Here is a 20,623-nt window from a genome sequence, read left to right on the forward strand (position 1 = left end):
CCCCAACTGGCAGCTTTCAGTCCATCTTCTTCCCTGGGAAGAAAAGCCTCAAACATCGGACAGCTTCGGCTAAGAAAACTCCTGGAAGACAGTTTGAGGGCTGGAGGTATCCAAGCAGATGAGTCACACACCAATTCTTGTGTTTTGTTTGGGATCGCAGCCGCTTTCCCCCCTCGGTGGCGGAAATGTTGCAGCACTGCAGCATGAAGGAAGGGTCGGTTCGGTGCGGCCAGGAAGGTCCTTTCGGGCCGAAGGAAGGTGTCGCCGAGCACCTCTGGGCACCCACCGCCCGTCTTTGAGGGCCTCGGGAGTGGAAGGGCAGAGTCGTGGGGGTCTAGACCGCCAGCGGGACAGTCTGCATTGCTCTTGCTGCGCGGAGGCCGCCCGGGAGGTGGCACGGGGTCCCTGGCACGAGCCGAGACGGCGGTGGCTGGGGTCCTTGGCGCGAGGAGTAGGGGGACAGGCAGAGGCGCGGGCAGCGGCCGAGGCGGGACTCCCGGGCACCTGGCGGGCGTCCCCGCGCCCAGGGCGGAGATCCGGCTCGGCAGGCCGGTGCGGACAGAGCGAGGCGCAACCCCGCGGAGGCTCAGGGGTCTCGGCCCGCAGGAAGTTGGTCCCTGAACGCCTCAGCTCCTGGCTGCTGCTCAGCACACCGGCCGCCTTCTTTCAGGGTCGCCCCCGCGAGGGTCGCATCTCAGGGACGACAGCCGCAGCTCCCAGCGGACGAGGAGGTGGGGGAGGGAGGCTGGCCCGGAGATTAGGGGAGAGGCCTGGAGGCCCCGGGCTGGGTCCGCCGCAGCCTCCACCACTCGCGGCTGGTGGGACACGCTCAGGCTGTGCCCGACAAGGCAGGAAACTTTCCGACCTGGTGGGGAAAACATCAAAACAAACGGCCGTCAGGCGCCGGTGCCCGCCCGCCTCAGCCCGCACCCCTTCAACCCGCCCCCCGCTAGTCCCCGCGACTGGCCACGACCTCGGCCGACCTCTCCGCGGACGAGCTGCGGGGATTTAGAACCCGGACGCCACAACCGGTCCAGCCTCCCTCGTTGCTGCCGCCGCCTCAGCTTACCTTGCCAGCGCCGGCCGCCATAGTGACTCTGACTGAAACCTACCCGGTGCACCGCCACGGGAACGCGCACCCTTCAAGGGCCCTCCTACCCCCTCTCCCGCGCCGTAGTCCGGGGTCGTCACGTGTTCGACGCCATGGAGGCCATGATGGTCAAGGGCAAAAAAGAGGGCAAGCTAATTTTTAAGGAGCTCCAGACGCCATGTTAGTTAAGGGCTTGAAGCTTCAAACCGTGGGACAACCTTTACGACCATTTTGGTTAAGGGCAAGAGAAAATTTGACCTGTTGAAGGTTTTCCAAACAAAACGTGCCAACTTCCTACGTTACGGTCTTGGTAAGAAGACACCAACTTTTACTAAATTTTATTTACTTTACTTCTCACTGAAAATACCAATGAACGAAGAGAACAGACCCATCCGAAGGAGAGGTTCATTTGCAGTCATCTTAGCTGTGGGCAGCACAGTCCCCTAACTGCCGCCTTAGGTGTGACCAACCAGATTCCCACAAGTCTTGGGATTTGTGCATCAAAATTGAGACCTATCCTCCCCGTGCTAAAGTCTTCCGTGAATCCTGCCCAGGGTAAAACCCTCAGTCCCTGCATTCCATTTCGAATGACCCTTCCCAGGGGACCTATCACATCCTCCCCAGGACTCCAGTGCAGATTCTACCCCGGAAAGAATGTGAGTTCAGAAAGTTTAAAATCAAGTTGCTTCCAGAGAGAGGGCAAACAATTTTCAGTATTAAAAAAATGGGCGTATTGTCCCCAGGAGTCATTGGTCTATAGAAGGAAAGAATACAAAATCTAAACGAAATTTTCAAGAAACATAGTGGGAAGGAGTTTTATTCATTTAGAACCAATGATGGTTTCATTCTTCAAATTCCTTTCAGAACAGGCTCTACTACTGTGTGACCTTGGGCTTTTCTAATTTTCTAAACCCTTTCAAGTCTCCTTTTCTCATCTATAACTTGGAGATAATACATAATTCACTTTTATTGTGGGAATTCATTTCAGTACTTACATATAGGGTTTTCACCCTATCCTACCTGTCCTAAATTCTGTGCTGGACCCTGGGGACACATACGTGAACAAAACCTCCATCCCTGGGTGCCTAGGTGGCTCAATGGGTTAAGCCTTGGGCTCAGGTCATGGTCTCAGGGTCTTGGGATCCAGCCCCACATCAGGCGCTCTGCTCAGCAGGGAGCCTGCTTCCCCCTCATCCCCCGCCCCCACCTCTCTGCCTACTTGTGATCTCTCTGTCAAATAAATAAATAAATAATCTTTGGGGGGGGGCAATTCAATAGTTAAACAAAAACAAACCAAAAAACCCTCCATCCCTGCCCTCTGAAAGCAATTCCTCGATATTGTGGGATGTGGTAACAAACATAGACAGAGGGCTAAGATGGAAGCAAGCACTGAGTACTGAAGATGACAGGGACAGTACTTCTGCAGGAGGTAACTAACTGAACTGAAGGAATGAAAGTAGGAAAACCACAACAAATGAGGTATTTGCTGAATGACTTCTTAAATTTCCAGGAAGAAAGAATAGCAAAAAAGGAACAAAACTATTTCAAACAGTGGACCAATGTGCCTGGCACATAATAGTGACAATAAATTATTTGATGCATGAATGAAAATTACATACTGTTACTCATTACTACAGGATAAAGTAGAACTGGCACAGAGTGAGTGTGGACCGAAGAATATGTGTTAGATTATAAAGACCTTGTATATTTGTGTACTTTCCTAGGACTCTTCACTAACTCAGCAAATATGTATTTAACTACTACTGTGTTCCAGATACTTTATTCCTGGGAAAAAAAAAAAAGATATGTTGAAAAGTTTTAATATAAGAAGATGAAAAGTTTTCATTTACTTTTAGGCTTATGTGGAATAAAGTAACACAGGTCCCTCCACAAATCCTTAATGAGTTCTGTGAATGAATTCATAAGTTATTTGTGCATACTTTCATTTGTTCATTCTATAAATATTTAATTGAATGCCAACTGGGAAACAGCTCCTTTGAAAAGCCCTGCAACAATGAAAAAACCCCGACCCCCTCAAGCTGCTCACAATTTAGTTGATGACACAGTAAGATACTTGCCCTTATGAGTATAACAAGAGTAACAGGAGCAAGGCAGAGTAGTTTATTTTTTAAATTTTAATTCCAGTATAGTTAACATAGATTGTTATATTAGTTTTAGGTGTACAATATAGTGATTCAATAATTCTATATGTTATTCAGTGCTCATTGAGATAAGTGTATTCCTAATCCCCTTGCACCCCTCCCCCTTTGGTTCTTTATAGTTAAGAGTCTGTTTTTTAGTTTGTCTCTTTTTTTTTTTTACTTTATTTGTTTTATTAAATTCCACATGTGTGTGAAATATATGATATTTGTCTTTCTCTGACATTTTGCTCCGCATTATACTCTCTAGATTCATCCATGTTATTGCAAATGGCAAGATTTCATTCTTTTTATGGCTGAATAATATTCCAGTGTGTGTGTGTGTGTGTGTACGTCTTCTTTATCCATTCATCAGTCAGTGGATACTTTGGCTGCTTTCATAATTTGGCTATTGTAAATAATTCTGCAATAAACATAGGGGTGCATATATCCCTTTGAATTAGTGTTTTCATATTCTTTTGGTAAATACTATTGGTATATCCCAGTAGTAGGATTACTGGATTATAGGGTAATTCTATTTTAACTTTTTGAAGAATACCCATTCTGTTTTCCACAATGGCTGCACCAGTTTGTATTCCTATCAGTAGTGTACAAGGATTCCTTTCTCTCCTCATCCTGGCCAACACTTGTTTCTAGTATTTTTTATTTTAGCCATTCTGACAAGTATGAGGTGATATTTCATTGTGGTTTCAATTTGCATTTCCCTGATGATGAGTGATACTGAGCATCTTTTCATGTCCATTGGCCATCTGTATATCTTTTTTGTAAAAATGTCTGTTCCTGTCTTCTGCCCGTTTTTTAAATTGGATTATTTGTGTTTGTGGTGTTGAGTTGTATAAGTCCTTTATATATTTTAAATACTAATCTTTTATCAGATATGTCATTTGCAAATATTTTCTCTCATTCAGTAGGTTGTCTTTTAGTTTTGTTGATTGTTTCCTTTGCTGTACAGAAGCTTTTTATTCTGATGTGGCCCCAATAGTTTATGTTTGCTTTTGTCTCCCTTGCCTCAGGAGACATATCTAGAGTAATGTTGCTATGGCTGATGTTGGGGAAATTAATACCTGTTCTTTCTTTTAGGATTTTTATGAGTTCAGGTCTCACATTTAGGTCCTTTATCCATTTTTGAGTTTGTTTGTTTGTTTGTTTGTTTGTTTTTTTTAATGCTGTAAGAGAGTGGTCCAATTTCATTCTTTTGGTATGGAAACTGGCTGTCCAGTTTTCCAACAGCATTTTTTGAAGAGACTGTCTTTTCCCTATTGCATATTCTTGCCTCCTTTGTTGAAGATTAATTGACCATATAACAGCATGCAGCAGATTAAACTGAGACTTGAAAAATGAGTAGGAGTAGGGCAGCTACTCTGGTAGTAGTGAGATAATGAAATTTTAGGCCAAGAAAACATCATAAACAAAGACCCAGAAACTTGAGAGGACAGGACTTTATGGGAATTACAGGTAGGCCTATATTACTGAAGCTTAGGGGCGGGAGTTGGTCAAGGAGAGGCTCACAGAAGTGGGTTTCAATTGCTGAAGGACTGGAGGCCAAAACAAAGGACTTCAGAACATTTTCATCTTTCTCCTAAGTTAGAGTAATGAAAATCAAGGTTTCTGAATCAGACCTTGCATCATCATTTACCAGCACTGTAAACCATAAATTATTTAGCTCCTCTAACTGTTTTCTTATTTGAAAAAAAGCAGATAATAACTCACAGAGTTTTGGGACGCCTGGGTGGCTCGGTTAGTTATGTGTCTGCCTTCAGCTCAGGTCATGATCCCAGGGTCTTTGGACTGAGTCCCACGTTTTGCTCCTTGCTCGGCAGGGAACCTGCCTCTCCCTCTGCCTTTGTGGCTCCCCCTGCTTGTGCTTTCTCTCTCTCAAATAATTAAATAAAATCTTAAAACGAAAGAAAAAAAAAACCTCATAGAGTTTTGTTAGGATCAAGTAAGATAATGCAAGACAAAGTCATGTCTTCATTCCATGATGTCTTGAAAATAGTAGATATTTATACAATGTTACTTTTTTTATTCTTCCTACTAGCCTTTCCATACAGTAAGGAGCAAGTTGTATTATCCTAATTCATATATGGAGAAACTTGTTCATAAATGTAGAAATAAAAAGTATCTCCTTAAGTTCTACTACAGTATCTCTTTAATATTAAACAAACAGAAGAGGGTTTTTGTTTTGTTTTGTTTTTTCTGTTAGAAAAGCTGGGATGCTGTAACCTGGAAGGGTAAAGAATCCTACCAAGATATGCAGGGTGCAAGAAATGCCAAATGACATTGAAGACATTCTTCACCCACTGGTATTCAGCAGGCACAGAAAAGTCTTAAATTAAGAAATCTCATACATGAGATATTTTGAATTCTAAGCCATGTGGGTGTTCCTCTCTTGGATTCTGTATCCATACAAGATTTTAATTAAATAAAAAATAGGTCATGTTTTGGGGTGCCTGACTGGCTCAGTCAGTAGAGCATGCTACTCTTGATCTCAGGGTTTTGAGTTCAAGCCCCATGTTGGGTATGGAGCCTACATAAAATATATATGTCATGTTTTGAGAAATTTGGAATAGTAGTATTTTCCAATGTTGTAGCTTTCTCTCTTTTTAAAATTTTTACCTTTTTAATAGACTGATAACTATTACCACTGCTATGATCCATGATCCATGATAGTTTTCCATCTTAGAAAAGCAAAGACAAAATTGTAAAATCATTACCCCAGTACCATGAGAGATAGGCCATTATTAGCATTTCAGACGTGTAGGAGACAACTCTGTAAACTCACTTAATATACAACCCCCCAAGTGCTAATGATCTAATTAGACTTTAACCAATGACACATGATATAATGAATTATGGAAAATTTGCATAACTAAAAAAAAGAAAATTTGCATAACTGCTTAAACAGAGTATCTAGATTGCAAATATCAGTAGACAAACTAATTAAAGAGGAGCCTTGGAGTAGTCAAAAATTAAAATTGAGAGTATATAATATTTTTTATGGTACACAATGGGTTATTAAAACTAAAATTTCATCCTCTTTTTAATAAGGAAGGCTCCCTCATTAGGGAGATGCTAATGAATGGAAATACCCTGTCATTTCCCAGGTGTCCGGGGTGGAGTGGCCCAGACATTCCAGAGGTACTGCTCATCTGTTTTTTGTTTCTTGGTTCTTCAGGAAATAGAAGAAAAATAATTTCCTAATGACAAATAAAGGCTTTTATTTGTCATTTAGCAATCTTTTTCTGTGAACATAAATAGAGAGAATCAGATTAACTCTCGAAAGGCTCATGGACCACTTATCCAGCTCCCTAATTTGGCAGGCAAGGAAACTGGGGCTCAGAAAAGAGACTTTTATTGAATGTGTATTTACCATGTGGTAAGGCATTTTCCTCAGGACATCTTTGTGTACCATTAATCCCATTTTATAAATAGGGAAACTGAGGCTCAAAAAGATTAAATTACTGAATTAATTAATTAAATAAATGAATTAAAAGACTAAATGCTAAGTGTAAAGTACATGCTGGGGTTTTTTTTTCTTTTTACAATATCCTTACTGACTTTTTGGATTGATAAAATACATATTAATTGCATATATTCAAATAAGCAAAGTAAGGAAAATAAAAGCCCTCTCTAGCTTCATCACATATCCTCAGTCTAGAGCCAAATACTGTTAACAGTTTGTTAACTATATCTTTCCAGATATTTTTCTAAGCCACAGAACACATGCTCCCCTCCTTTTTTAGAGAGAGAGAGAAAGTAAGCGCCCAAGTTGGGGTGGAAGGGCACAGGGAGAGGGACGATCCCAAGCAGGCTTCAAACCCAGCGTGGAGCCTGAGGTGGGGCTCAATCTCATTAACCTGAGATCATAACCTGACCCGAAATGGAGTTAGACATTTAACTCATGGAACCACCCAGGAGCCCCTGCATGCCCTTTTAAGAGTACCATATAATAGGAGTGAGATGGAGCCCCGCATCGGTAGTGGGCGTGGAGCCTGCTTAAGATTCTCTCTCTCCCTTCCTCTCCTTCTGAACCCCCACCTTCCCATTCTTGCTCTGTGTTTCTCTCTAGAAGAAATAAAATCTTAGGGACTCCTGGTGGCTCAGTCAGTTAAGAATCTGGCTTCACTCAGGTCATGATCATAGGGTTCTGGGGTCAGATCCTGCATCTGGCTCCTTGGTCCTTGCTCAGCGGGAAGCCTGCTTCACCCTCTGTCTGCCACTCCCCCTGCCCCCCCCCTCCCCGCTTGATCAGTCCTTCTCTCTGGCTCTCTGACAAATAAATATAATTTTTAAAAAAGAAAATCTTTTTTTAAAAAATTTTTTTAAATGTTATTTATTTATTTGAAACAGAAAGAAAGACCACAAGTGGGGGGGGGCGGGGGGAGCAGGCTCCCAGCTGAGCAAGGAGTCCGATACATGGCTGATCCCAGGACCCTGAGATCACGACCGAAGGCAGAGGCTTAACCCACTGAGACACCCAGGTCACCCAAAAGAAATAAAATCTTAAGAAAAGAAAAAAAGGAAATGGGAATATCAATATTAGGAGCCTTATTCCTAAAGGTAATAAACACTTTAAATCAATAGTAAAAAGTCAGTATGGGAGGGGTTGGGGGAAGGAAGGAAAAAAATTGTTGATTTTGTCAGTCTGTGTAAGTCCCCTTTTGATTACTCGAAGTGTTCTCTTGCTTTTTATTATCAATTTAAGATGTTACTGCAGGGAAGGTGGTGTGCCTCGATGGTACAGTTGGTTAAAGTGACTGACTCTTGGTTTTGGCTCAGGTCATGATCTCAGGGTGGTGAGATCCAGCCCCTCAGTGGGCTCTAGGGTCAGTATAGAATCTGCTTAAGACTCTCTCTCCCTCTCCTTCTCCCCCTCTCCCTCTAACATAAATAAATAAACCTTTTTTTTTTTTTAAGATTTTATTTTTTGACAGAGACACAGTGAGAGAGGGAACATGAGCAGGGGGAATGGGAGAGGGAGAGAAGCAGGCTTCCCGCAGAGCGGGGAGCCCAATGCGGGGCTCAATCCCAGGACTCTGGGATCAGGACCCAAGCCAAAGGCAGATGCCTAACAACTGAGCCACCCAGGCACCCCTAAATAAATAAATCTTTTTAAAAAGTGGGGGGGGCGCCTGGGTGGCTAAGCGGGTTAAGGCCTCTCTGCCTTCAGCCGGGGTCATGATCCCAGGGTCCTGGGATCGAGCCCCGCATCGGGCTCTCTGCTCAATGCAGAGCCTGCTTCTCTCTCTCTCTCTCTCTCTCTCTGCCTGCCTCTCTGCCTACTTGTGTTCTCTGTCAAATAAATAAATAAAATCTTTAAAAAAAAAAAAAAAGAGAGAGAGAATGTTATTTGGAATGCAACAAATCCTTAAGAACAAAAGGGATGGGTCAGAAAGCCACATAAGTTATTTTTTTTGACTTTTTATTGGTATATTTGGGTTTGTTTTTAAATAGCTTAGTTACCAATTAAAATATCAAAGATTGTTTATAGGGGCGCCTGGGTGGCTCAGTGGGTTAAAGCCTCTGCCTATAGCTCAGGTCATGATCTCAGGGTCCTGGGATCAAGCCCCACGTCGTTAGGCTCTCTGCTCGGCAGGGAGCCTGCTTCCTCCTCTCTCTCTCTGCCTACTCCTGATCTCTCTGTCAAATAAATAAATAAAATCTTAAAAAAAAAAAAAAAAAAACAAGATTGTTTATAGTGGTGTTTTTGTTCATCTGGTGATTTTTTAAAAAAATATTTTAAGAATCGGGGTGCCTGGGTGGCTCAGTGGGTGAAAGCCTCTGCCTTCAGCTCAGGTCATGATCCCAGAGTCCTGGGATCGAGCCCCGCATCGGGCTCTCTGCTTAGCAGGGAGCCTGCTTCCTCCTCTCTCTCTCTGCCTACTTGTGATCTCTGTCTGTCAAATAAGTAAATAAAATCTTAAAAAAATATATGACTTCTGAATCATCGTTTTTTAATATAATTGTTTGTGTTTCCTTTTAATAAGTTTCATTAGAGCTTTTGTTTCAGACAAATGCATTGTTCCTACTACTGTACAACAGATAATGATCAACAGTATCTTACCAAATTGTTGTAATTTGGGGGATTGATAGATTCTTCAGAGACCTTTGGTCATAAGCAGCCCTAAGAAGACTGTTTGAAATGGAGTGAAGAGACCCAGGCAGTAAGAGGAGTCTAGAGTGCTAGACTCCTCCTCCACTCCGATTCCCACCAAGCATGCCCACAGCTTGTGGAGTCGGCTGAGCTTTGTGCAGGGCTAATTTCATGGGTGTGTGACCTTACACAGGGACTGCACTTAGAAGGACTCCGCTGTCTTGAAGTTCTTAATACCTTTTTTTTTTTTTTAAACAAAGGGGACCCTCGTTTTCCTCTTTCACTAGGTCCTTCAAATTATGGAGCTGGTCCTGCCCCCAGTCTCCTCTCTACAAGGCTAGCATGCTGACTAGCACAACACATGAAATGCTATAAGAGAAATTAGTGAAGAAGCATCCCTATAGAAATGAGTGAGACCTTTTTAAGTGAAACCAGACAGGTCCATCTCCCCATTTCCTGAAATCTAACTGTATAACTTGGTATCAGTGGTGAAGATGGTTGCAGAGGGAAGCTTGCCTTGATTTTATAATTTATCCTCTCACTCTAGATTAGATTCTGAATTTATTCTTGGAAATGATAATGAGAATAATACAGAATCAATATAGAATCTCTGCCCATTAAAATGTTGTACTTTATTATAACTTTTTATTACAGAAAGTTTCAAATGTACAGGAAAATTGAAATAAAATTACAATGAACACACATATATACCCCTCCTTGATTCAAAGTTGTTACCATTTAGTCAAATATGCCTTATTTATCTGTTTTTCTCAACTTTTTGACAAGAAGTTGCAAACACCAATACACTTTACTCCAAAATGCATACTGATCTCAGCATGCATTTCCTAACAATACAGACATTATCCTAAATAATCACAATATATGAATTGGGGTTTTTTAATTATCTTATTTTTAATGTAGAAAACATAAGCATAAAGAAAAGCCACCCATAATTCCAGAGCCCAGAGATAACCCCTATAAACAGTTTGGTGCTACCCAGAAAAAATGGCATCATCTTGTAGCCATTGCTTTGTCCACATAGAATGAAGCACCACTCCTTTTTTTCACCCTTCACAAGAACATTTTTCATGCTTTTTGTGGTAGGCAGTATAATGGTCCTTCAAAGATATCCATGCCCTAATCCCCAGAATTTATTATGTTCAGGACATGGCATAGGACACTTTGCAGGTATGTTTAAGGGTACAAAACTTGAGCTGGGAGATTATTCTGGATTATCTGGGTGGATCTACTTTTAATCACGTGAGTCCTTAGAATTAGAAGAGGGAGGCAAAGAGTAGGTCAGAGAGATGTGATGTGAGGACTCACCCTCTTGCTGACTTTGAAGATAGAGGAAGGGGGGCCATGAAGTAAGGAATGAAGGAAGCCTCAAGAAGCTGGGAAAAGGCTAGGAAACTGATACTCACTTTCCTAGAGCTTCCAGAAGGGAACTCAGTTCTGCCAACACTGCAATTTTAGCCTAGGGAGACCCAGTTGGAATTCTGACCTACAGAATTTTAAGATAATAACTTTGTGTTGTTTTAAGCGACTGAATGTATGGTAATTCATTATAGCATCAATAGAAAATGAATATACTTCCCCATTTGTATTTGCCTTTGAAATAATAATCTTTTATTATTTAGGAAATTTTTGTCTGAGTGATTTTCCTCTTCCATTTGGCTTTGGAAATGATAATGATTAATGCAATGGAAAAAATAAAGACAGGACCCCTTGGTTTTGCTCTGAGAGGACAACTAGATCTCCTATGGTGTTTCTCATCAGGGCTGGACTGGTACATTTACAGATTAATGTAAAAGGCGGAGAGATTTCTCTATAGTCCTAAGAAGTTCATTTGGAGGGGAGGGGTACCTGGCTGGCTCAATTGGTAGAGCATGGAACTCTTGATCTCAGGCTTGTGAACATGTTGTTACAGAGTTTACTTAAAAAATTCCTTTTCACTTGGAATTATGGAAACTGACTTGTTTTGAGGAAAATAGTTTACTCTTAATCTCTTTCACGGATCTTTGTACTTGCCTTCCATAGCACTTGTAACAATTTGTAAGGGGATACGAGCCTAACATCTTCACGAGTGTTTGCTTTCCCTCTGGACTGTAAGCATTTTAAGAGTAAGGAGCCTGTCAGATTTTGCTTTCTGTTTTTTTTCAGCATCTAGCGCAGTGGCTGGCACAAAAGAAACAAAGATATTTGTGAAATGATTGGATCTTTGGCTTGGAAAGATCTGGTTCTTGAGTAGCTAATGTGAAGCTAAACTGCTCTGCATAATAGTATTTAAAATAATGTTAAATTATATATAACATTAAAATAACTTTTTTTTTTTTTAAAGAAAAAATAAAAAGCCGTGTTTCAGCATGAACTTGGGAACCTCTTTGCCAATGATTACGCTTTTATGGAGATTTCTTTCCTGGATACAGATTCAGACTGCACTGTCTGAGTGTCTTTCTGGAGACATCGATGTGTTCTTGTATACGCGTGAGTTCCTTCCAAAAGTCCTCTGAGGAGGTCAGGAACAGACTGTCAGGCAAGACAAACAGTGGTGTCTTCACTTCCGGCTGGCAGCAGGCCCTAGAGTCCATCAGGCAGGGAGCCTGCCCTGGGCTACTGTGCTCAAGTCAGATTGTATTTCACCACGCTGAACACCCAGGTGGAGCAGTCTGGGGGCAGTGGAGTTAAAATAACTGCTAAGTGGGGTCCCCTTGCTAGAGACATTTCTAAGAGCCACAGCTAACAGAAAGGTTGCTCTGTTTTTCCAGGAACAGTCACTTCCGCGGGGGTGAAAGTGGAGCGTCATTAGTGAGACTGAACAGCAGTGGGATGAGCCTGGAAAGTACTTCCATGCTAGGCTTTAAGGAAGGAAGGGTGTACCCGGGCACCACTTTTTTTTTTTTTTTTTTTTTTTTTAATATACAACCTACGTCACTGTTCTGTTTGGGCAAGTAGAAACACTTTTTTTTTTCCTTTCCTAGTCAGCTGTTACTGGTTAGGCAGGCAACAGAAACTAACCCTGGCCAACCTAAGCCTGTAGAAATTATTGGAAAGACGTGGGAGAAGCTCAGAGAATGGAACGAAATGCTAAAGAAGCAAATCTCAGGAAGGATGGGAAGCAAAGTTAATCAGCAACAAGAGCCAATAAGGCAGCCTATCCTTAGGAGGCCTCTTCAACACCAACTTTAGGAGAAATCAACTTGCCCTCTTTCATTCCTTGAGTTCCTCTCCTTGAGATTCAAATGCCACAGAGACCCCTGATCCAGGTTGGGTTACGACCCCATCTCATGGCCAAAAGGGAGGGGGACTTTGAAGGACCATCCAACTAACTCTGTATCCAATGAAAGAGGAATGGTTTTCCAAAGCTGTTGTCAGGAGAAGAGGAGGGATTGCTGGGCAGGCAAAAGTTCTTGATGTCGACTTACCAGTTTACTCACTGAGTGTGCATTCAGGAAAATTAGTCTTCTCTTTGAGCCCCTTAGCAAAGAGGTTTAGCTGCCTATGGAATCCAGGCCAATAACCTCCTATGTGACCTTAGACAAATCATAAACCATCTCTGAGCCATAGTTTTCATTTTTTCAGTTTATTTTTCATTTATAAAATTTATTGAACAGTTTGGACCAGATGATTCCTAATGGCTTGTAGAGTGGAAAGAGCCAGAAGAGATGGTGTCATCCCAGATACTGGCAATGTGACCTTGGCTGACTCATTTGCCAATTTTGGTTTTTCCCATGTAAAATAAAGTAGACCCCTTTAGGTTCCTTATAGCTCATAGATGGGAGTAGCCAGGTTAATCCTTCTCCCCAGAAAATCAGTGGGATACCCTTGTTTTCAGAAAACACACACTGGAGTATTAAGGGGTAAAGGAGCAGTATGTATGCAACCTACTCTTTTTTTATTATTATTATTAACATATATTGTATTATTAGCCCCAGGGAGGGGTACAGGTCTGTGAATTGCCAGGTTATGCAAACTACTCTTAGATAATTCAGGAAAAAACCGACATATATATATAGAGAGAGAGACAGAGACAGAGAGAGAAGAATATGACCAAAGTTTTTAAAAGTAATGGATTTGAAGGGTGCCTAGGTGGCTCACTTGGTTAAGCATCTGCCTTCAGCTCAGTTTGTGATCCTAGCCAGGGTCCTGGGATCGATCCCTGCATCTGGCTCCCTGCTCATGGGGAGTCTGCTTCTCCCTCTCCCTCTGTGTCTCCACTGTTTACGCTCTCTCTCACAGGCACACACACACTCTCTCTCAAATAAATACATAAAATCTTTTTTTAAAGTAATGAATTTGAATAAAATGGGAGTTCTTTGTGCTAGTCTTAAAACTTTTCTCTAACTGTAATTATTTCAAAGTGAAGTTAAATAAAAGTCAATAGGGAGGGCAAAAGGAAATCTGCTCCTCCACTTGCATATCCAAAGGACTTTTGATGAATTATTTGTATGACAAATGAATATTTGTATGTCCATACTGCTAGATCCAAACTCTCTAGGGGAAGTTGTTAGTGCCAAGGCATGAATTCCACAGGGAGTTCCCACTGTTAGTGGGACAAAGCTCCACTGTGGGCCTGGAAGACACTGGGTAAAATCTATCTATTTACTCCTCCTGAGGAGTCTCACTAAATGGGTAGGGATTTCCTGTCAGTTTTTATGCTTTTCTGTTGTTTCAACAGTTGTTTGGGGGAACATATTTCAGACACAGCATATCTTTAATGCTTTGTTCTTTTTTTTTTTTTTTAAGATTTTATTTATTTATTTGACAGACAGAAATCACAAGTAGACAGAGAGGCAGGCAGAGAGAGAGGAGGAAGCAGGCTCCCCACTGAGCAGAGAGCCCGATGCGGGACTTGATCCCAGGACCCTGAGATCATGACCTGAGTCGAAGGCAGCGGCTTAACCCACTGAGCCACCCAGGCGCCCCAATGCTTTGTTCTTTTAATGCTCATTATAATCCAACAAATGTCTCTACTAAGCATTTATCAATTTTATTTGAAGCCAAATATTACTACCTTCACACCGTCATTTTTTTTTTAAATTTTTTAAATTTTATTTTGAGTGATCTCCATGCCCAACATGGGGCTTCCACTTATGACCTTGAGATCAAGAGTCTCATGCTCTACTGACTGAGCCAGCCAGGCACCCCCCACACAGTCGTTTCTTATTCCAAAATGATTTCAGTATCTAGAGGGGATATTCACTGAGGGATTATATTAGCAAAATGTTGAGAGCGACCTAGTGGTCCATTAATTAGAGTACGGGTTAAATATATTCATGCAATGAAAAATTGTGTTGATGGTAAAGAAGAATGAAGCATCTGCCTAAAATGACTATGGAACAATCTTCGGGTTAAAAATAAATGAAGCAATTCTGTATGCATGAATATGGACAATCCCCAAGGTATAATTTTAAAAGCAACATGTAAAATCATGTGTGAGTATAATATTATCATATTAAAAATCTTACTTGAATGAGTAAGCGATGAGTGGACAATTAATGTTCTTGCCTTCTCAGCATATTCCTGTATATAAATGCAGAGCATTTTCTGGGAAGATATACAGGAGGAAATTAGTAACAACGGTAACCTCCAAAGAAAAGAGCAATGGGCGAAGGTATAGAACTGGGGAATAAGAATGGGAGAGAGACTTGCTTTTCACTTAACATCTTTTGAGTTTTGTACCAAATTTAATGTAGGCATCATTGCCCCTTTAAGAGTAAATATTTAGGGCCCATTCTTATCATATAGGCCTAAGTGAAGTTAAATGGCCAAGGAATTTGTGCTATTAGGGTGTGAACATTCTGAATACTGAGTTCATGCCTTCTCATCTTTTTGCTCCCACAAAAGTTAGCCCTTGTCTTTGCATGTAGTAGTCACTTAAAAATCTTTTTTTATTTTTTAAAGTTTATTTATTTATTTTTTATAGTAATCTCTACACCCATTGTGGGGCTTGAACCCACAACCCGAGATCAATAGCCACATGTTCCCCTGACTGAGTTAGCCAGGTGCCTCAATAATCTTCAATTGTATTGATTTGCAGGCTTTTAGGGGCACTTCTATGTACATTTTTACTTGCTGGTTTAATCTAGGTGTATTAGCCCTTCATGTGTTTTTTTCTTTTCTATCCTAAAGGAAAAAAGATAAAAATATTCATTTTGCATTCTTAAGAATTTAAAGATTAGCCTGTCTGTGGATATAAATTTCTGCCACCTTTCTGGAGGGCATTTTGGTGTTATAAGCCAGCATGTAAAACATGTTCGAGTTGTAACCCCAGTAATCCCATCCTTAGCATTTTATCCTAAGGAAATAATTACACAGTTCAGAAAAAGATGTATGCGCAAGAATGTTTATTGCTGTGTTGCTAATAGTACTGAAAATCTAGAAACAATCTTAAATTTTCATGGGTAGATAAATGGTTAATGAAAGAATGGTATGTCCATCTAGACAGCCCATTAAAAATGATGATCCATTTTCAACATTCTGAGGAACCTCCATGCTGTTTTCCAGTGTGGTTGCACCAGCTTGCATTCCCACCAACAGTGTAGGAGGGTTTCCCCTTTCTCCACATCCTCACCAGCATCTGTCATTTCCTGACTTGTTCATTTTAGCCATTCTGACTGGTGTGAGGTGATATCTCATTGTGGTTTTGATTTGTATTTCCCTGATGCCGAGTGATGTGGAGCACTTTTTCATGTGTCTGTTGGCTATCTGGATGTCTTCTTTGCAGAAATGTCTGTTCATGTCTTCTGCCCATTTCTTGATTGGATTATTTGTTCTTTGGGTGTTGAGTTTGCTAAGTTCTTTATAGATTTTGGACACTAGCCCTTTATCTGATATGTTGTTGCAAATATCTTCTCCCATTCTGTCAGTTATCTTTTGGTTTTGTTAACTGTTTCCTTTGCTGTGCAAAAACTTTTGATCTTGATAAAATCCCAATAGTTCATTTTTGCCCTTGCTTCCCTTGCCTTTGGCGATGTTCCTAGGAAGAAGCTGCTGCAGCTGAGGTCGAAGAGGTTGCTGCCTGTGTTCTCCTCAAGGATTTTGATGGATTCCTCTCACATTGAGGTCCTTTATCCATTTTGAGTCTATTTTCGTGTGTGGTGTAAGGAAATGGTCCAATTTCATTTTTCTGCATGTGGCTGTCCAATTTTCCCAACACCATTTATTGAAGAGGCTGTCTTTTTGCCATTGGACATTCTTTCCTGCTTTGTCGAAGATTAGTTGACCATAGAGTTGAGGGTCTATTTCTGGGCTCTCTACTCTGTTCCATTGATGTATGTGTCTGTTTTTGTGCCAGTACCATGCTGTCTTGATGATGACAGCTTTGTAATAGAGCTTGAAGTTCAGAATTGTGATGCCATCAACTTTGGCTTTCTTTTTCAATATTCCTTTGGCTATTCAAGGTCTTTTCTGGTTCCATATAAACTTTAGGATTATTTGTTCCATTTCTTTGAAAAAAATGGATGGTATTTTGATAGGAATTGCATTAAATGCGTAGATTGCTTTAGGTAGCATAGACATTTTCACAGTGTTTGTTCTTCCAATCCAGGAGCATGGAACTTTTTTCCATTTCTTTGTGTCTTCCTCAATTTCATTCATGAGTACTTTATAGTTTTCTGAGTATAGATTCGTAGCCTCTTTGGTTAAGTTTGTTCCTAGGTATCTTATAGTTTTGGGTGCAATTGTAAATGGGATTGACTCCTTAATTTCTCTTTCTTCTGTCTTGTTGGTGTAGAGAAATGCAACTGATTTCTGTGCATTGATTTTATATCCTGACACTTTACTGAATTCCTGTACAAGTTCTAGCGTTTTGGAGTGGAGTCTTTTGGGTTTTCCACATATAGTATCATATCATCTGCAAAGAGTGATAGTTTGACTTCTTCTTTGCCGATTTGGATGCCTTTAATTTCCTTTTGTTGTCTGATTGCTGAGGCTAGGACTTCTAGTACTATGTTCAATAGCAGTGGTGATAATGGACATCCCTGCCATGTTCCTGACCCAGCAATTGCACTACTGGGTATTTACCCTAAAGATACAAACATAGTTCTACGAAGGGGCACATTCACCTGAATGTTTATAGCAGCAATGTCTACAATAGCCAAACTATGGAAAGAACCTAGATGTCCATCAACAGATGAATGGATAAAGAAGATGTGGTATATATACACAATGGAATACTATGCAGCCATCAAAATAAATGAAATCTTGCCATTTTCGATGATGTGGATGGAACTAGAGGGTATCATGCCTAGCGAAATAAGTCAGTTGGAGAAAGACAGCTATCATATGATCTCCCTGATATGAGGAAGTGGAGATGCAACATGGGGGGTTAAGGCGGTTGGAGAAGAATAAATGAAACAAGATGGGATTGGGAGGGAGACAAACCATAAGTGACTCAATCTCACAAAACAAACTGAGGGTTGCTATGGGGAGGGGGGTTGGGAGAAGGGGGGTGGGGTTATGGACATTGGGGAGGGTATGTGCTATGGTGAGTGCTGTGAAGTGTGTAAACCTGGCAATTCACAGACCTGTACCCCTGGGGATAAAAATATATGTTTATAAAAAATAAAAAATTTTTAAAAAATGATGATCCACTGTATATTCCTCTTTTTAAAGATTTTATTTATTTATTTGACAGAGAGAAAGAGAGATAGAGAACAAGCAGGGGGAGCAGCAGGAGAGGGAGAGGGAGAAGCAGGCTCTGCTGAGCAGGGAGCCTGTATCCCAAGTCCCTGTGATCATGATCTGAGCCAAAAGCAGAAGCTTAACCAACTGAGGTTCCCAGGTGCCCCTCCACTGTATATTTCTTGATGAGGGAAGATATCTATAGCATATTGTTAATTGAGAGACTGTACATGTATATAATCCCATTTTTGATCAAATCTCATAATAGACCATTTCACTATATATAAATGTATACCTGGGAGAAATTCTATCGAAAATTCTATCAAAAATCAAAATTCTATCAAAATTAAAAGTGTTTATCCCTCTATGATGAGTGATTTTTAAAAATTTCTCTCTGTATTTTTTTCATATTATTTACATTTTCTTCTGGAGCACACGTTTTAACACTTTTACCAAAAACTGAAACTATTAAAAAACAAAAAGCATTCAAATGATTTCTCTAGTTTTATTCTTTTTTAAAATTTTTTTAATTTATTTTCAGTGTAACAGTATCGTTTTACTCTTTGATTCAATAAGTATTTGTTGAGTACGCCCAAGTATCCTAGACTTATCTTTCCTATTTTACAGTCTGCAGTATTTTCTATGTGCCCAATTGAGAAGATACTGAAATTAAATAGTTATTAAAAGCTTTAAGGGGCACCTGGGTGGCTCAGTCTTTAAGCCTTCAGCTCAGGTCATGATCCCAGGGTCCTGGAGTGGAGCTCCGCATCGGGCTCTCTGCTCAGCAGGAAGCCTGCTTCTCCCTCTCCCACTCCCCCTGCTTGTGTTCCCTCTCTCACTGTGTCTTTCTCTGTCAAATAAATAAATAAAATATTCAAAAAAAATAAATGTAGCTTTAAGTTTTAAAATCTTAAGCATCAGGAAAAAATCAGAGTAATAGTTTTCTCTGGGAGAGGTTGGGATAGAGATTACTCGGGAGGGGGTATGAAGGGACATGTTAGGGTGATGGTATGTTTTGGAGTTTGGGGCTACAGAGATAATATGCATTTGTCAAAACTCAGTAAATTCACTCTTTTTTTTTTTTTTAAGATTTTATTCATTTATTTGACAGAGATTACAAGTAGGCAGAGAGGCAGTCAGAGAGAGAGAGAAGGAAGCAGGCTCCCTGCTGAGCAGAGAGCCTGATGCGGGGCTCGATCCCAGGATCCTGGGATCATGACCTGAGCCGAAGGCAGAGGCTTTAACCCACTGAGCCACCCAGGTGCCCCAGTAAATTCACTCTTAAGGTATGTGCATTCCTACTAACATTGAGGGAAGAAAAGATTTGAGATTTGTGCATTCCTACTAACATTGAGGGGAAAAAAGAGGTTTGTGCATTCCTCCATATATCAATTTTACAACAAAAGAAAATAAATAAATAAATTGGATTTCAGTTATGATATTGATATCTGGAATTTACTTTAAAATGAACCAAAAATAAGATAGATTAAAGATGGTTTGAAGAATGGATAGATACCTAATAACATAACTATAATAAACCGTCAGTTGTAGACTCTAATGGGGTGTATACATGTGTTCATAATAAAATTTTTAAACACCAATCATCTATTAATATATTGAATAGGTATATATTTTATCTTTGTAAAGTGAATTCAGCAGATTGAGTTCTAGAGGTTGCCCCCAAGAGAATCTCAACCTTTTTGGATAGATAAGCTGTATAAATACATATACGTACATATGACATAATTAGTGACATGGCTAGCTTCATGAGTGCATTCACCATATAGTGAATTTCACCAAATTCATCAAATAGCACAACACTGTGCTGTTGCTGTATTGAAATTCTTAAAAATTTCTTAACGTGGGGCCTTTCATTTTCATTTCTGCTGGGCCCTGTAAATTATGTAGCTGGTCTTGACTAATGGAATAATAATATCACTAACATATTATTTTCTCCCTATGTCAAGCAGTATGTTAATCACTTTACATACATTATCTCATTGAATCCTCAAAGAAAGAACTAAAGTGGTAGGTGCTATTAATATCCCCATTTTACAGATGAACACACTGAAGCTCAAAGAAATTAAGTTATTTGCTGAAGTTCGCAGATTTATTGTACCCTCACTATACATAGCAGTGCAGTACACATGCTAGATACTCAATAAATGTTTGTTGGATAAATAATAATAATGGTTTCCATTTATTGAGCCTAGAATGATCTTATTGAAACCTGAGATTATCTTCCCTAATCCACACTCCCCGCCTTTGGCACTACTACCTCAAGGTCACATTCCCTGACACCCTAATTTAGGTCAGGTCTCCTTTTATGATACCCTAGGCTTCTTCTTTACAGCACTCATCGCACATGTAATTAGGTAGTTCTTTGTTTAATGCCTGTCTTCCCTTGTAACTGGAATCTAAGTGAGGACAGTGGCTTGCTTTTATCTCACCACTCTATTCCCAGCACCCAGTGTTGTACCTGGAGCACAGCCTGGACGCCTGCCAAGGTTTGATTATATATTTTCTTTTTGTTGTTGTTTTTGATTATATATATTCTCACTTAATCTTCAACTCTGGGAGGTATAGATTGTTACCATCATTTTCCAGGTGAAGAAACCAAGGCTTAGAGACATTAAGTCTGAGTTACCCCCACCA

At 40.5% G+C, this 20,623-nt stretch overlaps 1 long non-coding RNA gene across 1 annotated transcript in view; it reads left to right on the forward strand.

The window, feature by feature from the left end:
• Positions 1-1,410: 1,410 nt before the first annotated feature.
• The window catches only part of LOC101680715, a 35,491-nt gene continuing 16,278 nt past the window's right edge, over positions 1,411-20,623 (forward strand). Inside the window, exon 1 of the long non-coding RNA XR_198410.3 lies at positions 1,411-1,746. This is a non-coding gene — a long non-coding RNA (uncharacterized LOC101680715). The remainder of the gene's footprint in view (positions 1,747-20,623) is intronic.

This window comes from Mustela putorius, unplaced genomic scaffold (genome assembly GCF_011764305.1).
Source record: "Mustela putorius furo isolate JIRA1106 unplaced genomic scaffold, ASM1176430v1.1 tig00000095_pilon_pilon_pilon, whole genome shotgun sequence".
Classification (NCBI taxonomy): Eukaryota; Metazoa; Chordata; class Mammalia; order Carnivora; family Mustelidae; genus Mustela; species Mustela putorius.